The sequence below is a fragment of the Ooceraea biroi genome, chromosome 1, assembly GCF_003672135.1.
Source record: "Ooceraea biroi isolate clonal line C1 chromosome 1, Obir_v5.4, whole genome shotgun sequence".
Taxonomy (NCBI): Eukaryota; Metazoa; Arthropoda; class Insecta; order Hymenoptera; family Formicidae; genus Ooceraea; species Ooceraea biroi.
In genome coordinates this window covers 9,423,065-9,446,143 of record NC_039506.1, presented here as the reverse complement: position 1 = coordinate 9,446,143, position 23,079 = coordinate 9,423,065, and the positions used below count along the sequence as shown (strand labels likewise).

Genomic DNA, 23,079 nt, shown 5'->3' with positions numbered 1-23,079 from the left:
CGGAAGCAATTACGACACTCTCGATTAATCGGCTCGATAATTTCGCGAGGATCTAGAGCATCAAGACCGCCAATTATTGAGATTTTCATTGCCGTCCGATGAAGAGGCATCTTCCGCGCTGTGTAATACCGTATTAATTGGTAATTATGGCGACGTATTACGCGCTTGCATTTAATTATCGTGCACCAAACATATCTTTCTACTATGTACTCAGCAATAAAATACAGTAACATGTCATGATTGTATAATAGCTGATACATACAGGTTTATTAATTGCATTTCTAAATGTCTGTTACGTCTACTAAATTTCTACTTGCTTTCTCGAAAATGTAAACGTGCAATACGTTCGTGTGTTTCAAGTTTAGAAACGTGTGAAAAGATATAATCAAGAAGAGCACGGATAAATACTCTTTCTTGGCACGAAATTACTAACAGGATTCGTCTTGAACGAACTGCTCGTTAAGCAGCTTCTCCGATAATATGACATACAACAGAACGGAAGAACTTTGTAAATCCAAACAAAAACGGGCAGTGAGGAATGAGAACCCTATGTACGTTTCCCTCTCCTGTGATGACTCTATTGTCTGTTGAGTGCAGTATACAAGTCAACAAGAACGTTGTTCGGTTAACGAAGCTGGTTACTCGTGCATTCTTTCGCTTGTGTAAACAACATTATTCACGCACTTGATGATTATTACAAAAATCAGGAAAACACGACTCTCCGTGTGAGAAAGCGCAGAAAATTGGGCCGCAATTGATCGGATTTACGTAAATTGAGCGCGTTAAAACCGATAAACATGAAATTTGCATTACGATAAATACTATATAACACGCGGCGTATTTTATACGGCAATGTGAAATATTGAATTTAACAAATTTATTATTATCTCGTAACACAAAAGCATGTTTTTGCATGCAGAACGAGGATATATCTCTTGTTACAACTTTGTTTATTAATGTCTGTACATTCGATAAAATCTTTCTCGACCATTATAATTTTTTTCATTTTCACCGATTTATGCATATTTTCATATTTTCATATCCGTATATGTCTTTTTGTAGAGTTTTATAATATTTTATAGAATTTCTCAGATTATGCAAGCCAAATAATATCTAAATACAGATTAAAAAACAGGATTAAATCTAGTAAAAAGAAGTTATGTTGTACATTAAACGCACAAAGTTATTTAAACATACATAGATATTACCTTCTGTTGCACCGAGAAACGAAAGCGATAAGATTAATCACAATGTAGGATGGTGGAAACACCATGAACGCTGATACACTTAATCCATCGCAAACTCTCACATTTAAACTCGACGACAAGCGAGATGCCAGACAAAGTTAATGATATAAATACAACAGTCGGGATCGTACACGTAACAAACAAACCCACGCTTGTCTTGTTACAAGAAATTGTCGTTAAGACGCGTGAAGACCCAGCAGGAGGTTTCCGAGATTTCTTGGCAAACGCAAAGTTACGCCATCGCTCGTGAAATCACCGGTGGAAACCGATGCCCAAGTTTAGGAAGATAATCGTATCAGCTTCGGTTAAGCCTTGGATTTTGGAAATAATACTTTGCAAGGATCACAGTCACGTGACGCCAGATCCCACAACTGATGATCACCTTTTGCAACAATCTCATGTTGTGACTAATAATAATAATAATACACAGAAATTCGGCCATGAAACGCGCTAAATTACGTTACTTTGTTACATTTGGAAGCGTTTAAGAAATTGTGGTTGCACTCCATCGCGAGAACGACGCGTTTAATCAAAGCTTCAGCACCAAAAGCGAAACTGAAAAACAATTTTAATTACTCCAGTGCAACACAACTCCCGTTATTGTTCAAATCAATGTTTTAACGTCGAAATTAATTATCCGAATTCGCTGTAAAGTTTATATTAAGTAAAAAAATATATAAATAAAACTATATATTTTCCAATTTAACGAGTTACGAGTCCTACTTTAAAAATTTCTGATATCCCATTTCAATCCTGATTTAGATTGAAGATTGCGATCTCACGTTCGATGTAAGTTGGAGTAAACGCAATTTTTTAAGCTTGTAAGAGAGATAGTTTCTCTAGGATCAAGTAGATTGGATCTATCAGCACCAAAGGAAAATGCCAATAACGCGATTCGCTATCGTATGTCTCAAATTTTGATCTCATCGACAAAGATTGGCGTTTCGAGTTTCTATCGGAAATGTCAATGAGAACGATCTCACTCTATAGGTACGGAGAGACAAATGAACAGTCGTCAATACAGGATTTGTGGATGATTGGCGAACAAGACCCGCTGAAACCTTTCCTAAATGCTGATGAATAGGATAGTAGAGATGACAGTAAAGAATTTTGAATCTCTACCTACAAATACGTCACTCTTAATGACTGTGCAGACGGCAGTGACAAATTTCAAATTGAATACTGACATGAATCAAATTTGGCTACGTGACTTCAACAAATTCTTTGATAAAAGCTTGTCCGACTTTCAGTCTTGTTACAACGACATGTTATAACGAAAACTTGTAAAGGATTCAGATAAAATACAATTTGTCAAAACGGTTCCAAAATTTTACCTGGAAATTCCCACCATACAATAAATTCGCGATAATTATATCTCCTTTTACAAAAACTCGTGTAATTATTTAAGTAAAATAAAGCTTTCTCGAGAAGGCATATTAATAGATTCCGTCTTGTAGATGAAGTACTTCATAAGTGGATGCATGTAAATTCTGACAGATATGAGATATTTCGATACCGCCAAGGTTGCTGCGAGACGTATCGAATTAGAGCTATTTATGCCAAAGGAAATCGGCGATAACAGGATTGCGCGGAAATATCCGGATGCCGGCAAGATCTCGGCGACGTCAGGCTGCACCAGCCGCCACTTCGCGTTCCGACGTACTGTCAGGATTATTGATAGAAATAGGACTCGAAACGGACGGAAATAAAGGGATACAGATTGGAGATCGACTCATCGTATTAATAGTGCACGCGGATACGCACGACAGCATTCCTGCAAGTTCGAGCGTTTCGTGACAGGATTCTCAATTACGTAATGATTCTTGGAAGATGTTCTTTCTCGATCGTGAGATGAATATAAGATCAAGAATCACTGTCTTCGACTTCGAAATAAATAAAAAAGAAAACTGCGAGCATTCATGCATTACAATCGCATAATAATATTTCTACTTTGTACTTCAATTTGGAACAGAATATTTTATTATGAAACTACAATAGAGTACAATATTTTATACAAAATATTTGATTGAATAAAATGCAAGCAACTGATTTCCTATATCATATCTAGTTTGTCGGGAAAAGCGATATTACGCAATGCAATGATTCTTTAAAACAATTGTATCCTCGTGCAATTTCGAACATATCGTTTACTTACACGAATAGTAGTCGTGCAACCGGTAGAATTCTCTTCGAAGATGTTCAAAAAATGATGAAACGTGAAAAATGGCTAACACTATGTAAACAGGTTCCTCGTTCTCGCTTCCTATTTTCAGAATTGGAAAAAAACAAATTATCCCGTTTCAATATGTAAGGGTCTAAGGAGCGATTAAATGAAAAATATCCCCAGTTAGCGATATTCAGGCCTCACCGTTGATAGGCTTATGCACTGAGAAAAAAATGTAATTGATCTTACGAAATGTTTTGTCACGGGCTGCCAACAAAATATATACTTATTTCAACAAGTTATATATTGAAACAAATATGTAGTTCTTGGATTATGGATATGGATGTGTAATCACACGTATGAGAATTATAATCCAACAATTATATATTTGATTCAATATATAACTTGTTGAAATAAGTATATATTTTGTTGGCAGCCCGTGACAAAACATTTCGTAAGATCAATTACATTTTTTTCTCAGTGTGATATAAATAGACCAAGAGCACAAACGAGCGAAGGGTTATTTGTCGAGATTTGTCGAGAATTGTCGAGTCGGAAATAGCGTCAGATTTGCGAGATTCAAGTTGGAATCGCGGACGAATCGATGTAGAGACTGAAAGCGAGTTTTCTATTTGTTCAATTCCATTTCTTTATTTTTCTATTTGTTAATCGTGTTAATTCTCAACTGTTTTAAATACATTAGTCTTTTACTTACTATCCATAAGTGTCATCATTGCCCTCGGAGGATTCATCCTGATTAAATCGATATTATAAATAATTGAATCCTTTGCACTGACCCATGATTGTTATCCTTCCAAAACAATAACCAACTTCGTAAGATTAGAAGATAGAACAAGGGTAAGCTGTGCTACCCTCTTCTTTCAATTCGCACCGAATCGTGCGACAAAACGAAATGGAGAAAAAGGGAAATCGAACCGCGAGATTACAGGGAGTTGAAACGGCAGGTATTGGTCGGGGGACATTAATCTTAAAGTTAGATGGAACACTTGAGAAAAGTCGCGGTAACATTCCGTAACATTGAAGAAAGCACAAATTTCGAAAAAATATATATTCTGCATCAAGAAAAGCGAAATTTCGCTGATGCTTGACATTTCAAATATTTTGATATAGATCTTTGTTGAGAATGTAAAAAGTATATCAAAATATATTTTAGTGGTAAAAATGATTGATTTATGATTAATCTAAAGTATTTCTAATAATAGCAAAGACAATGATATACTGTCGCAAAACTGAAAACGAGAACGTAGAACGATTAATTATTGAAAACAAAAAAAAAGAGGTAAAAAGAGCGATATCAATATTTCAAAGATTGATCGATATTATTTAATATTCGATGCTTTTAAAGCAAATTCATTTCTAAATATCTTTATTGTTTGATTGTTATTGAATACAATCGATTATCAACGATTAAACGTATTTTTATATTTGTTTAATAAATTTTCATTAGCTCCAATGTGTAAGTGATTTAATGCTGATATCTGTAGCAGTCGAAGACAAGAAATCGGAAATACAAATCGTAAAACATAGGATTAGTGCAAAAATTGATAAAGTGCATAAATGAAATACTGTTTCATATATACATACACATATGTACATATATATATATATATATATATATATATATATATATATATATATAGGTACAGTACAATAGATTATTCTTCAGCGATCGGATATATTTATCTTCAACATAAGTAGCATTAATCCACGATACGGTGAATCGTTTTTCCTCCATTAAATCATTTCTTAAGCATGAGCGATCTTTGCTATTATTTTATCGTCTTTGTTTTAATTTCATTTCATCAATCTTGATTAAAGTTTTTTATTTTTTCTTCGATTTTTATTCCTTCATTTAATTATTACAATTCTCACAATTTTCATAGCCTCTGACAAAAATCTCTTTCGGATTAATAAAAAGTTTACAGCAAACAAAATGTAAATAGCTAAGAAAAACCAACATTAAACGAAAGTAAAGGAAGATCATTAAGATATCAAGTATTATAATTATGATCTAGTCAAATTTTAATATTCTATTATAAGCAAAATTATAAGCAAAATTATTCAACAATGTTTCATTGTAATATTATATTTGTTATCTTTTTTATAAGAGAAGAATTTTGTACTTTGTTATCTCTTTATCTCTGGCTAATATCAATTTTTGATAACAATTATTAATTGCAATAATTAGTTTAAAATGTCTTTCTCAGCAAAAGGCGACTCAGAATCGTGCGACAACTTGATTCATTATATTTTCATTATATTATTAGAATGTTGGTCACATAAGTTTAAAGAATGTTCAATTCTCACTTTAAATTTTCGATGTCGTTAAAGTTGTTAAATTATGCTCGTTACGTTCCTCAAATATTCGCGTAAATTTCAATTTTATCTCTCGGGCACGAACTTCTGTACTTCTTAAAACAAAGTTGATAGAGGTGCTATTCCTCTTTACCTATTACTTCAAAGTTATTTTATGCTCAAAGTACTATTCACAAAATTAAATTCCAAACTCAAACAAATGTTTATTATTATTATAGTTGAAGGTAACACGAATTTCTAATTCAAAGAAAACTATATATCATGTTAAAAGTATATAACTGATATTTTTTAAATATTAATTTTGTTTTTCTATTCTATTTTTATATAATTCTATTTTTACATTAATATCTATATATATTTAAAGCCTTGCATTTGCACGCTGTTAACGATTTTTAAAATATTCCATTAAAAATTTTTATGTCAACACTCTTTCAAATGCAACTGTTCACCTCAATTTTGCCCATTCACCCTATTGCACTGTTCTTTTGTTCAGCTTAAAAAGTTAGAATTGAATTTCATACCGTAAAAGGTATATAAGACCGGATAGAGCAAACTAATTAAATTTTTATTTTCCGTTCAGAATACGAAGCTGTTCTTTTGTATAGCTTATTCCTTCATGTCTATAAAGGCTTATGAAGTTTTAACGCCTCCGGCGTTTCCACGTGTGTTTTGATAGAAGCAAAGATAGCGCGTTTGCGTTTTCACGAGCAAAATAAAATTAGTTCCCTCAAACGTGCCCCATCATAATGAGCACGATTAATTAAGTGGAAACGCTGGTTTCGAAGTTACACAGAGAAAGTTCTATTATTATACATGTCACTAAATGTGTAGTATAATAATGATGATGACAAAATTTCATAAATAGTTAAATGATATAAAATAGCAATAATAAATGTTAAACAAAAATCATCTTTTTTCTAAAACCGAACTTGATATAAATATTTTTTATCTTTTTCCGTTATATTTTTATTGATTCTTTAATAATTTATCTCTCATGTTTATCATTTTACGGACATTTCGTATATTTGCACTCAGTGTCATTAGAAACGCAATTAATTATTTTATTGATATCAGAAATAATGGAAATACGTAACTTATATATTATATTGAACACAAAAATAAAGTCCAATATCGAACGAACGGTCTCTTTTTATTTTGCGCAGTGTATTTGTGCAACTCGGGCAGGAAAACAAGACGGAAAATCGATTCCCTTAATGTACAAGCGAAATTCGATGCAGACTTGGTTTCATCAGCTCTTTGGCAAGTTGATTCGAGATTCTCTGCATCAATTAATTGTTTTCCCCCTTTTTTTGCCTACTTTCCTCCAACACGAGCCGTTTTCTCATCGCAATCCAATACATGAAATTAAATCCGATACGGATCAAGAATACGGAGTGATACGAGAGCCAGAAATTGAATTGCCACTTTCGTCATTAACGACCGATGCGCGTTTGCTGTTACACATGAGAGAATACGTCGGTACGCGCGAACTTCACTGTTAATGAGATTAATAGTTTCGCAAACTTGGCCCGTATGATCCCATTACAAATCACATTACATATTCCGATTCATTTCTATGTAAAAAAAGCAGTTTTATTATCAACTAATAACAAATGTCGCAGTTTGCATTACATTCTTTTGCAATGCATAAGACAACATGAGATAGATGAGCAAATTGACGCTTATTTATTAACAATGTATAATTATTATTAATCCTATAGGAGACATATATGTCTCGAAAGAAATTCTCTCAATCTTAACTATCTGATGGAACATGTTTGTTTCGCAGCAAAGATAATGGGATCTACACGTTTCATACCCTAAACACTTTCTCAGAAAAAGATAAATATGAAAATGACATATTATACATTTATATTTAATCAACTGATACCAGCAAATTCAACAATTGTAGTATAAATGCTTTGATTGCATTCAGTCCTGTTCAAAAAGATTAATGTGGATGAAAATTAAAATCCTCATTCGCTTTCCACGCTTTTACGTTTCAGTATGTGTCCCGATTGACGAATTACTATTTACAGACGTGAGATAGATTTTTATCCTTTTTAATGAAATATTGAAAACAACAGTTTCCCTGTAATAAAGCTTCCGTTGATAGCACAACAATAATGTTGTAGCTATAATTATTAATAATTGCAGTTTGCTTTGAAACTCAGAAACTTGAAAGAAACTCGAGATGGAATTATCGCCAAAATTATTGTAGTTTAACTAGTTGATTACTCATATGCTACATGCGCGAAATTCAACGCGTAACGTCCACAAACCGTGCAGCCGCACTTAAACACATGATTATTTAATAGAGCGTAAATAATGTATAAGACAATTTTGTGTGTGTGTGTGTGTGTGTGTGTGTGTGTGTGTGTGTGTGTGTGTGTGTGTGTGTGTTGCGTAGTTCATGAAACTCTGTGCATGACACATTAATTACTAATTTTGTCCTAACGCGCAAATATTCTGCTGCAGAATTTTTTGCCAGAACCGTAAAAAATACACTGAAAAGTTTCTCAAATGAAGAGGTACAACACTTTTACTAAATGTGAGCGATAAAATTAATTTTATTATAAAGCTTTTACGAAAATCGTTAGAATAAAATTGTATATAACAACTAGTACAGTTTTATAACTATGGTTATGTAATCATGATTTTATTATATCTTATTTCTTGGCATTGGCAACGTGCAACAGCATCCAATCTGTTGCTTCATAATTAATTTTTATTTTGGCATCTCACTACTCAGTAGAGTGTTGCAGTGAATGGAAAGAGATAAAAGAGACAAAAGATTTAAAAATTTTTCATTGAAAAAATATATGGAAATAATATTTTCATAAAATTATTTTTACCTATTCGTTTGATTATTTTCATGTATTCATTTCTTTCTAACTTCACGCACAAACAAAAGTACAAACAAAATACGACAAAATAATGTTAATATAACACTTATTGATTAATATTATTTAAAACAATAAATATAAAAAATTTGATTTGTTTTTTCAATTTAATTCTTTAAATTATATATCTGATAATACGTTCTAAAATAACGCGTTCTAAAATCGGGAAAATGGAAACTGCAGAATAATTTTTCGAACAATACAGTTTTTATAAATGTACACATTACTCAATACGAAAATAGTTTCGCTCCATTGAATATTATTTGTCACTATAAATTGCAACATGAATTAATAATACGAATATTCACGAATAATACTGAAAGTGCTTGATATCTACAGGTGGTTCGCATATGTTGGTTCATGAATCTCAGCGATGGTCAATAATTACGTCGTAAATAGAGTTTAAAAAGATGAACGTTCAAAGGGCAAGGGCAGATGTTGAAAAGGAAGGGAAAAAAGATTTAGTTCGGACCGGACCGTATATCACACTGGGGGTGACACAACTTGGAATTGCTTTTTTGACGTTGGCCACGCGAGCGCTTTCTCTTGATAAACAAGGGGTGACTATGCTGTTAAGAAAAATATATGTTATATAAATGCCAGCCGCGTATATACACCACATTTATACATATGTATAATATTTCAGAGTCATGTATAGAAAGATAATATGAATATGAATAATAATATGAATATAAATACATATGAATAAAACTAAGAAATGAAAGAAACCTCAAAAAGAAAGCTCGAAATACGAAGAGAAAAGAGTTTCGGAAATTATAATTATCATATTTCAATAAAGGATTTTCTCTAGCTTTGTCAGATGTATATATTTCCCTGAATAGAAGTCAATTTCATGAAATCTTGCAACAATCGTAAATATCTATTCTTTATTAATGGTTTTGTTAATTATATGACTGATATTAATATTAATTAATGTTAATTTCATTTAATACATTACGTTAATTAAAAAGCCTAATTGTAAATATATTTCATTTTCATTTGAAGATCTTCACTATCTTAAATTTTTGATTATATTTAATGTAATGATACATTACTAATATATTTCTTTACTTTTAGTTTGTAAAAAGAAACTAAAAGTAAGTACATTCTCTTATGATCATAAAGTAATTAAAACGAAAATAAAAGAGCAACTTTTCTTCTATAGAAATTAAAGACAAATAATATAAAAAGATAGTTTAAGATTGGGTTGAAGATTATCCGGAAAATAAGAAATATATCGAAAGTGCAGTCAGAAAGTATTGTAAAAGTATAACAGCTGAAGATTTAAAACTTTCTACGCAGATGTTAAGATAAAAGTTAACTTTATTCCACGAAATTAATTAATTAAATATTATCCAATAAATCTTAATTTAGGTAATAATAAAATCCTATTATATTACAAGAGTTTCAATATATTTCCCTTCGTTTACATCTCCGATCCAATCAAATAAAATACAGCTCGTTTATATCTCTTTTTATTCTAATCCTTTAAGCAAACACACGAAATGATTGTTGCAAAAGTCATGATATGTTGCATCTGATGAAAAATACATTCTCGAAATGCGTTGAGCATTTCAATGCAAGACATCACGGAATTGTTCCTACGAGGTTTGAAAATGCAGTTTTAGGAAAGATATAAAAGTAATTTTTTTCTTATTTTAGCTGTATAATGAATAAGGCGGACAGCTGCGTAAAGTGGAACACAATAATGTTATCTCGAGCTTCAAAGACAGAAAAATTGCATGTAGCGTGGAACAAGGTGTAGAGTTATCAATTTCTGAAGGCAAGAAAAGCAAGGGGAGAAAAAGCGAAAAATAAAGACGGTTATTAAGGTTGCCCGCGCCACTCTTTAGCGCGTTACGGATGGTTTAATCTAGATTCTGCGCGATTGCGGGGCAGTAAGGTTATTAACACAGTAAAAATTGCTCATATAATCGGTGCTTAAGGAATGGCATTCAATAAAAATAAACTTTATATGTAGAAATTACTCAGCTTTAATAGCATCGGCATTGATTAACCATTTCCATTATGGCGCTATTAAAACTGTTTTTCTCGAAAAAACGTATTATGTCTATAGATCGCATCTTACGACATATACAAATTCTGTATTTATTTGAATTTTCTGAAATATAGCAGCATAGTAATCAAAATATTATCGTGAATCTGGCAACAATTTTGTTGATATTTTAAATATGTCATTTATATTTCGTGAGGGAAATTTTGTGATTTTAAGCAGATGTATTTTACAAATAAAACATGACGAATTATTAGGTATCCTTTCAGCTTTCAAAATTTTTGCTAATAATTTTGTACTATCTACATCAGTCCCATTAAACGCAGCGCAATCAGTACTTTTGCAATGTTTACAACGTCGTATGTTTGCTTGGCAGAGATTAATGATGAAAAGTAGAGTAAGCACCCTTGCATTTTATTTGGATACATCGGTGATTCGTATAAACGGAGGGTAGCGAATCGATATCTCACGCGACAATAATGGATGCGATAACCAAAGAAACGTTGCAGGAAACGTGCTGTTAGCCGTTTTGCAACATGAGGAAACGTTGCTACCCCGGAGCGCGATAAATCGCACCGTTTACACATTATCGATCGCAAGGAACGATCGTTGCGCAAGTAGCGAAGGAAGTGACGTGTGACGTTAAACGTCGCTCTTAAACACAACTCAAGGAACGGGTCGCAACGTTGAACCCGCAGGCACAAGAGAGATGTTAAAATGAACGACGACGAGAATGAGAAATAAAGAACGTTCCATTAGGGCTGGATATTTGCCCAGGACGGGGCGTAATCGAAGTAACCCCTAATTAACGCCTCGTTAAGGGGTACACGCCGGAAGGCTGCACTCAAGGCTCACGGAAGAGCCCGGACACACAGATGTAGGAGTGCACTTCGGACCAGACATTATGCAGGCGAGCGCCCTACGGGCGTGCTCGTGGCCACGAGCGACTCATGGTTAACGGGCCGACCACAGAATATTCATCGACCGAGAGGGGTGACGTCGAGAGATCTGTGCGCGTTTCATTTGCGATCGTCCAACTGGGGTTGCATTGGCTCCGACGGATGGAAGCCGACCGATGGAATTAACTCGAGCGGATCGCACGATGCGCGCGCGATCCGCACCCGGTTACATCATAAACGCAAGAGAAATGGCATGTTTCCTCGTGCATATCATGAAAATTGTGCATATAACTCTGTGTATATTTATATGTGAATGTGTATCTATATGTGCGCGCGTAAGTGGGTGTGTGCGTATGAGTATATATGTATGGATATCATCGCGCGCTTATAATGAAACTCGGGCGCGAGCGATAAGCGCATCGTTCGAATGGAATATTTTCGCGGGTGGATGAGATCGTGGAGAAACCGAGCGGCAAAAGTGGTAATAACATAACGAATATAGATTTTCATGGAGAGAAAGAGAGAAAGAGAGATAAACAAATAGAGAGCATAATCGACTTTTGAGCGATTATTATCAGCTTTGTGCCGAAAAATTGTGGTAATATAAAACGTTTTACACGAGATCTGTACATGTTATATGCTTGAAATAAATATCCCAATGTTTAATTAAAATTTTCTATGACGTATATATTAAAGAGAATGTGCTGCCTAGAGTAGAATCACACTTGCACATTACATATATGCGATATCAAAAATGTTCAAAAAATGGAAATGCAAAGGGACCAAGAGCATAAGGTATATCGTGACATTTAATACCTTTTAATACATTTCAATATTTCCATTTTTTAGCAGCGCGTTTTCAGAACAGTGTTTTACAAAAATAATCAGCATCAGATAACGAATAATGATAAGCATACAAATACTCGAATTAACAATGTCGAATAAGCTGCTTTCGTGAATAAAACAAGCGAGACTTCGAGACTTTGACCTGCAATTAATTGCACTCATTCATTCGCATGCGATCAGCAGCCTCGATGATCCTCCTGCGGATCATCGGAACGGCAGGATACCTTTACGAAGCTGCGCGAAAGCGCGCACGATCTACTTGACAGTGATCGATCTGGCAGTGGTGTCATCCGCGCCGACCGCGAGGATCCGCTTCTGCGGGCCGCAATGTTCCACCGGATGACGATGGGTATACAGAGGCGGCAAAGATAGAGGGAAGAACAAGGGAGAGACGACGGAAAGACGACGGACGCTCTCCAGAATCGATCCTAGCTCCGAGGATGCAATCAGGTCATTCTTGATCGAAACTGGATGCACACATCGCGCGATTCGTCGGAGGTGGCGATTACACGCTTGGCCGTAATTACGCACGGTCGATCCGATTCGGTGCGGTCCGCTTCGCTTGGCTTCGGCTTGGTTGGAGTCGCGTGTTGTCGGCGAAATAAAAAAAGCACACGCAGCGTGTCTATTTAAATCACCGCGCCGTCGACTGTCCGATCGCGTCGCAAACGGCCGCGCGCCGAGTTGCTGTCACGCGTCAGTTGTTCCACCGTTACGCACGGCATGGTGTATTTCCTCATGCTCATGATGACAAAGATCGAGACGAGCGATGTCTCCCATGCGTGAATCATCCGCAGGATGACCGAGATTTGTCAGACACGCCGGAGGATCGACGCGACGCGTCGGAACCTCGCCGCGGAACGACCGAGACTGGCGGCCGATCTTCGGGGTAGAGCGGTCCTCGGATGATCGATCGACGCGCACGCCGGGTCGCCTTCGTTAGTCGGTGAAAATCGGAGAATCCATCAGTGGCTTCCCACGCGGGAGAACGTATGTCTTGCTGGTGGTCGTATCGCTGACTACGACGCACTCGGCACCACGGCACCTCCTTTACCGCCTCGCCACCCTCGCTGCTGGCTCACGTGATCAGGAAGTTTCACTAGCGCAGCGGAAGCGATTGACTTGCATTACATGCACGCGCCGCCCGATCCTTCGATCCGATTCGATGCCGCCTCTCCGACACTTCGGCCGGAAGCGGGGCCTGACGGTCGCTTGTCGAGATCGCTCGAGAGTCTTCCAAGTCTCAAGAGTCTTCTATCAGTGTAGAACGACGTAAGAAAGTTCCGGACTGCTGCAAGCGCTGAGCAAGCGATTGCCGTGCACAGAACGGGAGCTGTTGAAACCGCTTGGGGTGCGACACTTTCACTTGTATTTTTCTTTGCTTCGTTTCGACACGTGCACACCGCGTTGCGGCGGATGCAACCATACGGCCTCGCGCGTCCCTCTTAACACGTGTACGAGGAGAAAAAAATACAGAAGTGATGACAACCCGACTGACGTGGCGAGAAATTAAGCGGTGACAAGAGGGGAGAAAATGAAGGAGATGAAAACAAGAAGAGATCAAGACACAGGTGGTGGTGATGGTGGAGGAAGCGAAGAACCGAAGAAAGGGGAAAGAAGAAAGGAGAGAGGATAAGGACGGTGACGGTGGGTGAAAAAACGAAGGTGACGGAGAGGAAAGACAGAGGAAAAAGGGACGGCTATCAACTCCCGTAGCCTTCGATTTTCGGGAGGAAAGTGAAGGCCGCAGACACCGCCCAGCCAACAGCCCGGGTGTGCCAACACGAAAAACCACCCCCGTGGTGTGCTCCACGGTGGATGGCCCGAGTCACCCCATCGCGCATGTGCTCCGTCACTATGGATACCGCGGCGAATACGCCGCCAACGACGACGACGACGACGGCGGTGGCGGCTGCGACGGCGGCCCACGGTACTGTAAGGGTCAGGACTTTCACACGTTGCGACGAGGGATGTCGGGGTTTAAGCATGTGAGGGATGAAAGACGGTTGCCTTATCTCCCTGCTTCCCCTTGCGCCGTCTTCATTGCATCTTGTTCGGCACCCTGCTCCCCCATAATGAAAGCGCGGGCGGGATCTCGAATGTTGATGCAATGCGTGGAGGGTGCCAGACAGGGGGTGGGAGGAAGCTATTTACGTATAGTGAAACGACACGTTGCTGCGGGAGCGATATTCAGCTTGCGGCTTAATCCGGGCGAGGCCAAATAACAGTGAAATCGTTCGTATTTGCTTAACTTAATTCCAGAATTCAGTCTTGTGTCCAAGATGTATTAAATGTAATTGATGATAAATAATAACTGTGCGTATAATGTGCGATTTCAATACTATTATAATAAATTGTGTCCATATTTTTCTCTTTCTTTTTCTCTGTTCTTTTCCTTTCTTTAAGTATCGATTATTAAGCATCTTTAACTCTTTACCAAATAAAATAAAGAAAAAGGAGAAAAAAAGAGATGCAAGCAATTATATTTAATATAAAAATATTCGCATGTTCTATAACAATAAAATCATGCAAAAATAATTTTACTTTAAAGTATTAGAGCTACTGTATCATTTTGTTAAAACGTTGATAATATTAAAGTAATATATAATACTCATTTAATTTAATTATTTTAAAATACGCACGAAGTGATTTAAATTAAGCTCAACATCATTTAATTTCATATCTAAAACAATAATTAATAGTTAATAGTCAATAGTTAATAGTTAATAGTTAGAATTAGAATGAAACATATATGACAATAATATTACATTTGTCGGTAAACACCATTATGACTCGCAGCAGAGGGAAAACTGACTTATGAAAAATTACGCGTGGGTCATGATTAAATTCCCGCTTAACTGAACGTAATTCCATGTTCCTCCCGTATACTTCACCCTAACTGCTCACCAGAACTCGCTCGGTGTTGATGCAATAAGCGTGGAAATGGCAATATTTCCCGTATACGAGGGAAAACAATTACCACATTGTGGATGGAATTGTAACGCGTGCGTGAAATTAACGATGTCGTTACAATCTTTCCGCATCCTCTCCAGATGTAACTTTACTTAATTAGAAGAACATCTCTCGCGCCAATTTAACATAGAGACCGTGGTAGCATAATTTATACAATATATACGCGTTGCCATTACGCACCAAATCCTTCACGTAAATTACACAAATAATGCATTATATTCGACATTTTCTTTATATTAGCATCTAAAATCATAAACATATTACATTAATTGTATAAATATATTATTAATAAATATATCACATTACATTATTAATAAATATGTTACATTGTTATTAAATATACTGCTGCTTTTTAGTGAAATCAACCACTACAACCGGCGATGGGATGCGCTATCGGTAATCGATTGATACACAGATAATTATATGCATATTATATCTACACATATCGTACATTCCGCTAGAACAGATCTAACAAGCAAGCTGCCGTATCTCGTAAACAGAGGGGATGCTGCCAATCGATACGAATCCTCCGTTGCCGCACGAATTACGAAAACAAGATTAGACTTGGTACTGACACGCTCGGCGTCCGCTTTTCTCTGGTCCATCTCCTGTCCCTTTTAAGGACTACCCTGTCTCGCGGGATATGCAAATGTAAAACTCGACCGAGTAGGCGCCCAGTAATTCCAACTCGATTCCGTTGGCGCTTCCCCATTGTAAGTGCGCGCTCATTCTTATGTTAATGTAATAAGCCCCGGCAAAGGCATCAAAAGACGTCGAAAGATATTTTGTCCGACATGGTCGACAGTGTAGTTATTCAGTGAGACTGAAAACCTTTCGCTGACGCGATAAAAGGAGTCACTTGAAATTGCTAAAACGCAATGCCATTTATAGTGATCAGGAAAAAATCTTACCATTCATAGAGAATAGTCATAGTTTGAATCTGATAATATAGGAGATGATTCCAAATTCATTCAATATATACATACATATATATAAATACATAAATATAAATATTTTATATATATATATAATATTTATATTTATATATTTAAATCAATATACATATTAATTTAAAAGTTCTATAAGAGTTTGAACGTATCACGTTAACAAACAGGTTTTCTTTCATCCAGTGTTACACGAGCTTCTAATTAAATTAAAGCATTGTACGTGATAGCGTTACTTTGCATTGTAAAAGAGAAAAGGCCGCGGAACACGTAATTTTGTTTGGATCCATGCTGAATAGGGAATAAGAGAGCTTGGATCGTGCTTCGTTATTTGTGTTGTAATTAAGACTTCGCTGTAAAAGCGAGTCTTCTTGCAGTGTGCTTTGCCGTCCTACGCACAAAAGTAAAGTAATTGCCTGAATGGGTTTTGTTCGGTTCTAGTCATCCGCATGTGTCGTACATGTGTTTGTTAGAGTATCACGTAAAACTCGAACGTGCACTTCGGAACCACAGTTGTTCATTCATTTTGAACTCGACCACGAAACGACGTGTGAATCACTAGAAAATACAGGCAGAAAATTCAACGGAAATTGTATAGTTACAATCTACACGCGTGAGAATAGTTGAATAAATTCGAATACAGTTGCAGCATTACTGTATCACATGCACTGAAGCGCTATCGAAAATCACATTGCCACAAGCGATATCCAATTACAACGATAAAATAGCAGATTATATTTTCTATAGCTTTACAATAAAAAATCGAAATTATATTAATTATAATTGGACAACAGTAACTTATTTAATCATCTGCTGTTTCAATTAGTGCTTCAATTATTTGTACCGGCATGACTTGATTATTCCATGAAACTGGACAGCGGATTGAAGAGAGGTTTCTATTTCTGGAAAGAGCTTTCAGTTGACGAAATTCGTTGACAAAGCGAGGAATAAGGATTGCGGTTCCATGCGTGTGATGATCGAACAACGGAAATCTCACGTTGCACTACAAGTAACCGGATGTTTGAGAGACAGCATAGTAAACGGAATTCAGATGCCCCAAGGATATCGTGCGCGAAAACAGTTGAGCTGGCACATATGAGAAGGCTCATAGGAGCAAGTTCATGCCAGCTCACACAAATAAATATCAGCTATGAGCGAGACTGACGGCTTTCTGTTGCGGACAGACCGACCTGCAGATAGATGGGTAAGGGCAGTGCTTTATTGCATTACTTTGACTACATTTCCGCGCGCTCTGAAATTCTAGAGAGTGGCAGAGGCATCCATCTCTACGTGCGAGAGATCGTAATATTACGCCGCGACAAACAGCGCCTGGATGTGCGAGCAGCTCAGCTTCAAATGCCGAGTATTCGCACTACTGTTTACTTGGTATATAATTACGAATGGAAAATTAGCTGCTGCTGCTGCTATAAACGTCATTTGTGTGTTTGTCCATTGCGGCGGAGATAGCGTGCCTTGCGAACGTGTCTGTGTATAGCTGTCTCTTACAATTAGATATCTCTAGAAATCTCCCATTTAAGCGAGCTCAGGCGAGCAAAATGTTACACAAAAAATTATCTATATCGTGGAACGTGGTGTCTAGTAAGATCTGATGCTTAAACATTCAAAACCGCAAACTCTTCTTTTATTAATGCGTTCTTATTAATGCATTGTTTTCGAAATTTTTTTACTCGTGAGCAACTGTAACTTTGAAGTAGATAGTTAACGTCATTACTTGATTTACTTCATCTTTGGTTACTTGATCTTCTTGATTACTTGATGATATTATAAGCTTCGCTGCATGTGTCAGATGTATGTATCAGATGATTATCGTGACAAAAGGTATTGCGTCCGCGATGACAGTAATAAAATCGAAACTGCAGATGCCTTTTTTTATTTATGCACATAGTTTCCTACGAAAATATGGCTGGACGTGTCCGTCGTGTGTTGTAACATGACGCGCGGACAGTCTGACGTAATAGTATCGGCATCACATATTCATAAGGCCGTTCCCAGCACGGATCATATCGAATCGCTGAAAACCACAATGCGTACGCTCGGCTTACGAGATTCACGCCGAGTCGCTTTGCCATACGGCCTTTGTCGCGCGGTCTACGTGCATTTTCTCGCTTCAGGTCTTCAATTTTGCAGACTCTCAATTTGCCACAGCGACGATAGGATAGTCTACTCTATTATGCCGATCTCGCGGTGACGATTTGCCTTACTTTTTATTCGGACGTCATTCCGGGTGGCACAAAGCGCATTCTTCTGTCCTTTCGTCTGCGATCGCATGCAAAAAGAGGCGGATAATATACGTTGGTATTAACGGGTATATACGTTGGAGTATTGCCTCCATGTCCTTTCATCTCCGGAGCAAATAACATGCGTGTTCCGAGCATGACCTAGTTCTACGTCCATTCCATTCTGTTCTTCTGCCTGTTTGTCCTTCCAAAGAAGATAGAAGATTTTTTAAAACAAAGTCTTGGCTGACGTACGTGCGTTTTCAGTTTTCCGTGTTCTGTTTACGGTTCTCTGTACAGTTACAATTTGCAGCTACGAAAGCACGGCTTTCGTGAAACTGTCAGAATCATTACAGGCCACGTAATTAATCTTTTGAGCGCGAAATTATCTGTAGCGCCAGTGAATTTAAAAAAATTCCCTTCGCAAAACAATTTATTACTGCCGTTATCAATTTTTCGTTCGTAAATGTGTCAGCAACACTTTTCTATACCATCACTTCGTTTCGCCAATTTCGAGCTCGCTGCAGCACGTCGAGTGTTTGACAATATTTCGATTCGACTCGCCTTGCGCTCGTACAAGTTTGATCAAGGCGAAGAAGGTACAAATTCAAACCGCCTTCAAGTACCGAGACCCACCCTGTTGCACCCTCGAGACGCATACGGGACAAACTGGCGCTATTTCCTTTGACCTCCTGCTTCTACTTGTGTAAACTTCTTTTAATGTAAATTCTGTTCTCGCAAATTTCTCTCACGTTTTCACAGTCAAAAATTTTCTCTGAAATCGAATCGTTCAATAAACATCTTAATAACATCTTTAATTTATGTAAGTAAACTTCTGCTTAAAATTGAGAGTAATATCTTGAATTTTCTGTATCCTTATAATTTCGTTTCAAAAACATCTTCATTTTCTATCAAGTATAACTCAAAGGAAAGAGATTCTTCCTTCCTTGTGAAATGATCACACCTTTTGCCACGCGAAAATCGATTATTAGGGATTGGCTGGAGAATAGCACCACGAAACCATTGAAAAGCTCCATTAGCGGCCCGACGTGATTTCCCTCTCTTTTATTGAATGACGAGCGGCCAAGTGGCTTCGCCCTGGGAGACCTGCATGGCCTGTCCGAATGACGCATTTGATCGCTCGGGAAACGGGATTGATGAAATGTTGCCAACTGCGAGATGGCATCGGGGACGAAATCTAGAGCATCGAAATCCAGATACACGCGAAGCGATAATATCATCTGATCGTAGGTAACACTTCTAAAATTTCTACTTGATGAACAACCGAGAATAGCGAACACTATCGTGATTCACTTCGCCGGAGAAGAGAGCAGATCGTATTGCTTTACTCGTGGCACTCAAAATTGCCCCAAGGGAAACGCCATTCCATTTTATTGTTCATAAAAATACGCGCGTGTAATAACTTCATACGATAGATGATAAAACAATCCGTTATAGTTGTCATATTGATGACATGTTGATATATTGATATATCGATGCGTGCAGGAGATAGTGATGCATTACGAGAAAAATTTAAACGGAAGAGACATGCGATTCGTCGACGAACATTCAGAACATTTGTATCTTGGAAAATTGTCGCCGATAGTTCCCTTAACTACCTCGAGGAAACGGTGAGATAACTCGCAAGTAAGATCTCTTTTCCGAGGAAAGGAGAGAACTAGCCGACGCAGCCGGAATAAGAAGTTTCCATTGGTTGTAACTAAACTCGAGTAGTGAGTTCCTTTTTACTTCCTCGATCGAGGGTTGTGTCAAGTTACACGGCTGTTTCTTCAATTTCACACAAGCTATTCACCGGTTACTTTTACGAGAAACATTACGGGGAAGTTTCTGTATTGAAGAATCGGATTCACTGTTCCAGGTCAGATGCTCGATACTAATGGATGGAACATGGTCCTGTTTTATTAATAAAGCAAATACACAAAATCGATCGATATTCTCGTTTCTTCCTCCAAGTCTAATGTTTGCAATTGCATAATGGTAACGAGCTGATAGCAAGGAACATTTTCGTTAACGGGCAATTAATTTCGCTGGTCTCCCTGCGATTCTAGAACGTAAATTTATAAAAATAAATGAAAAAAATATAACTGTCGCGTCAGAGAAACGTGATATAATGTATTCCTATATCATAAATCATAATAAATTATAATTAATTATAAATTAATTATAATTAACTATAAATGATAGAGAAGTTCTGCACAAAAATCTCAACGTACCACTCTTGGCTTCACGCTGTACGAAAAGCATAAAGAAAAATCGTTTTTACTACGCAAGGACGATATGATGTGCTGCTGTGCATCGATCCATCGTCAAGGCATGTCCGTAAAAAAGAAGAACAAGAAAGAAAATTAAGCTCGACGAACCGGAGGAAAATCCGCGTTCCAAATTACTAATCGATAACGCACACCAATCTGAACTCCGTGAAGCGCACCGGTGTAAGTCGCATCAATCTACGAAATGGCGTGCGATAAGGGGACGTCGTTTGCTCGAATGGCTCAAACTCGCCAGAAAAAGGGTCAGCATGAGTCTTCACGCGAGTGTCGTCGCTAAGTCTGCGAGATGAAATCGATCAATCGATCGGAAAGATATCCCGAGGGAAAGAATAAAATTCGTGCGAGGTGACAAAGTTTGCGCGAAATTGATCGGAAAGCAGCTGTTCTCGCAACCGCCCTTTCCTCAAATCCACAAAATCCCGCAGACATCCTACGAAAATTTATTTATGTGGTCCTATAGATGGTCCTATGATTTATTAATTGCAAATGCTCATACGATTACGATTACACGTTACAAATTAACTTCAATCGATTATATTATTTACTACACAGAACAAAGAATTGAAGTTATGTTGCTATAATATGATGTGAATAAATCGTTCTGAAACAGTAGTGAATGTAAAACTTTCTAACAAGTCAGTGCATTGTTCTCTAAACATATTTTGCGTTTCTGCTTTACGTATTTATGAATGAAAATATATTATTACGTTGTAACAAACGTCGGTAGCGTTGTTTAATTTTTCTTATGAAAAAGAGATGACAAGTTCTGGAACGATGGAATCATTAAGCTACCATAAAGATGGTAAATGTTAGTAGAACAAGACAATATAGGTGAATAAATATTTATGCAAATATATATATATATATATATATATATAATTTCGTCTTGGAATTTCACTAAAATAATGTTACGAACTTTTATAACAACTCAATATTTCGAACAAAGCATGCATGTAAATATCTTCTTATTCGTCATAAATACGTAATGCAAAACTTGTAACATTTTTACTTTTTTGGAATTACTTGGGTTTATCTTGCAACTGATGAATAATAACTTTTTACGAGGTTTCTCGTGTTATTTTATGGATATGAGCGGAAGTCGTTACGCGTACGAGGAAGACTTCTTACAATTCTCAAAAACATTTACTATTGTATCCTTTGTTGGTGTACTGTTATATCCACCCTAGTCTTTTTCAACCTATTTCTCAACAGTGTTACCGGGTAAAGGATCCTTAATAAGGATGCGAACAAAGGAAGGCTAAGGCAAATAATTCAAAGGCTCTTCGATCAGCGCTTCAGACAGCATGTCGAGCACTTAAAGCACGTCACTTCTACAACATGCTGATTCTCGTAAATAAATCGAACGTTCATTGATTGCTCAGAAATTTAATTAAAATTATAGCTAAGCTATAGAGATAAATAATATATTTCAAATTCTTGTAAGGTAATAATAACGAAAATAATGATAAATCACACACATAATAAGAAATCGCATACACATTAACCATGTTTATTAACGATAATTTCTAGTAAAATTTCAAACAAAATTATATTAATAAATCATTTTTTTTGTTACATTTGTATTCTTGATTATATATTAATTATAGATATGATTATTCTTTGATAATTATTATCATAATCTTGACACAAACCATAATAAAGCCAAAGCAAATATCAATATCTATAAGCAGATTTTATAAAGCATTCCAAGTGAACTAGTTCGATGTATGAGAAGCTCTGCCGTTGATTGAAGTAAATGCGACCAAATAACGGAGATGTCACGAACGGTAAATTGGTTGCGGATTAATCGCTCGGAAATCTTGATCACTAAGTTCCTTCATACGAGTTATATACAGAGGATATGCACCTGACGTAAACAGGATTAAGATTTATAACAGAGACATTGAAAAACGTAGAGCGTTCTCCAAAAGCAGCATTCGAGAAGCAGCTAATATAATATCGAATAGAAGAATATTGCAAGCAAGAAATTGTATTTAAAAATATGAATACATGTGATTAATTAAAGGTATCGTTAATTTATATGTTTAAATAAAAGATATTTCATCCCACACATATATACAGGGTGAGTCACCTATCTTGACGACCTTACATTAATCGTAACATACGTGCTATATGAAAATATTGTTCTAACAAAAGTTGCATAGTACGAAGGGGGACACATAGTGCAATGATCATTTGTTTGCTACCTTTCTTTTTTATCGAA

The 23,079-nt window shown here is 36.7% G+C and overlaps 1 protein-coding gene across 8 annotated transcripts in view; it reads right to left on the bottom strand.

Moving 5' to 3' along the window:
• Positions 1-23,079, bottom strand: part of LOC105279967 (glutamate receptor ionotropic, NMDA 2B) — a 166,077-nt gene that overhangs the window by 51,280 nt on the left and 91,718 nt on the right. The window contains exon 1 of one of the 8 annotated variants that reach the window (XM_011340101.3): positions 12,635-15,596. The exons of the other annotated variants lie outside the window; for them this stretch is intronic. The gene's annotated coding sequence lies outside the window, so the exon portion shown is untranslated. Of the gene's footprint in view, positions 1-12,634; positions 15,597-23,079 lie in introns of those variants that run through there. 8 annotated transcript variants of the gene reach the window in all.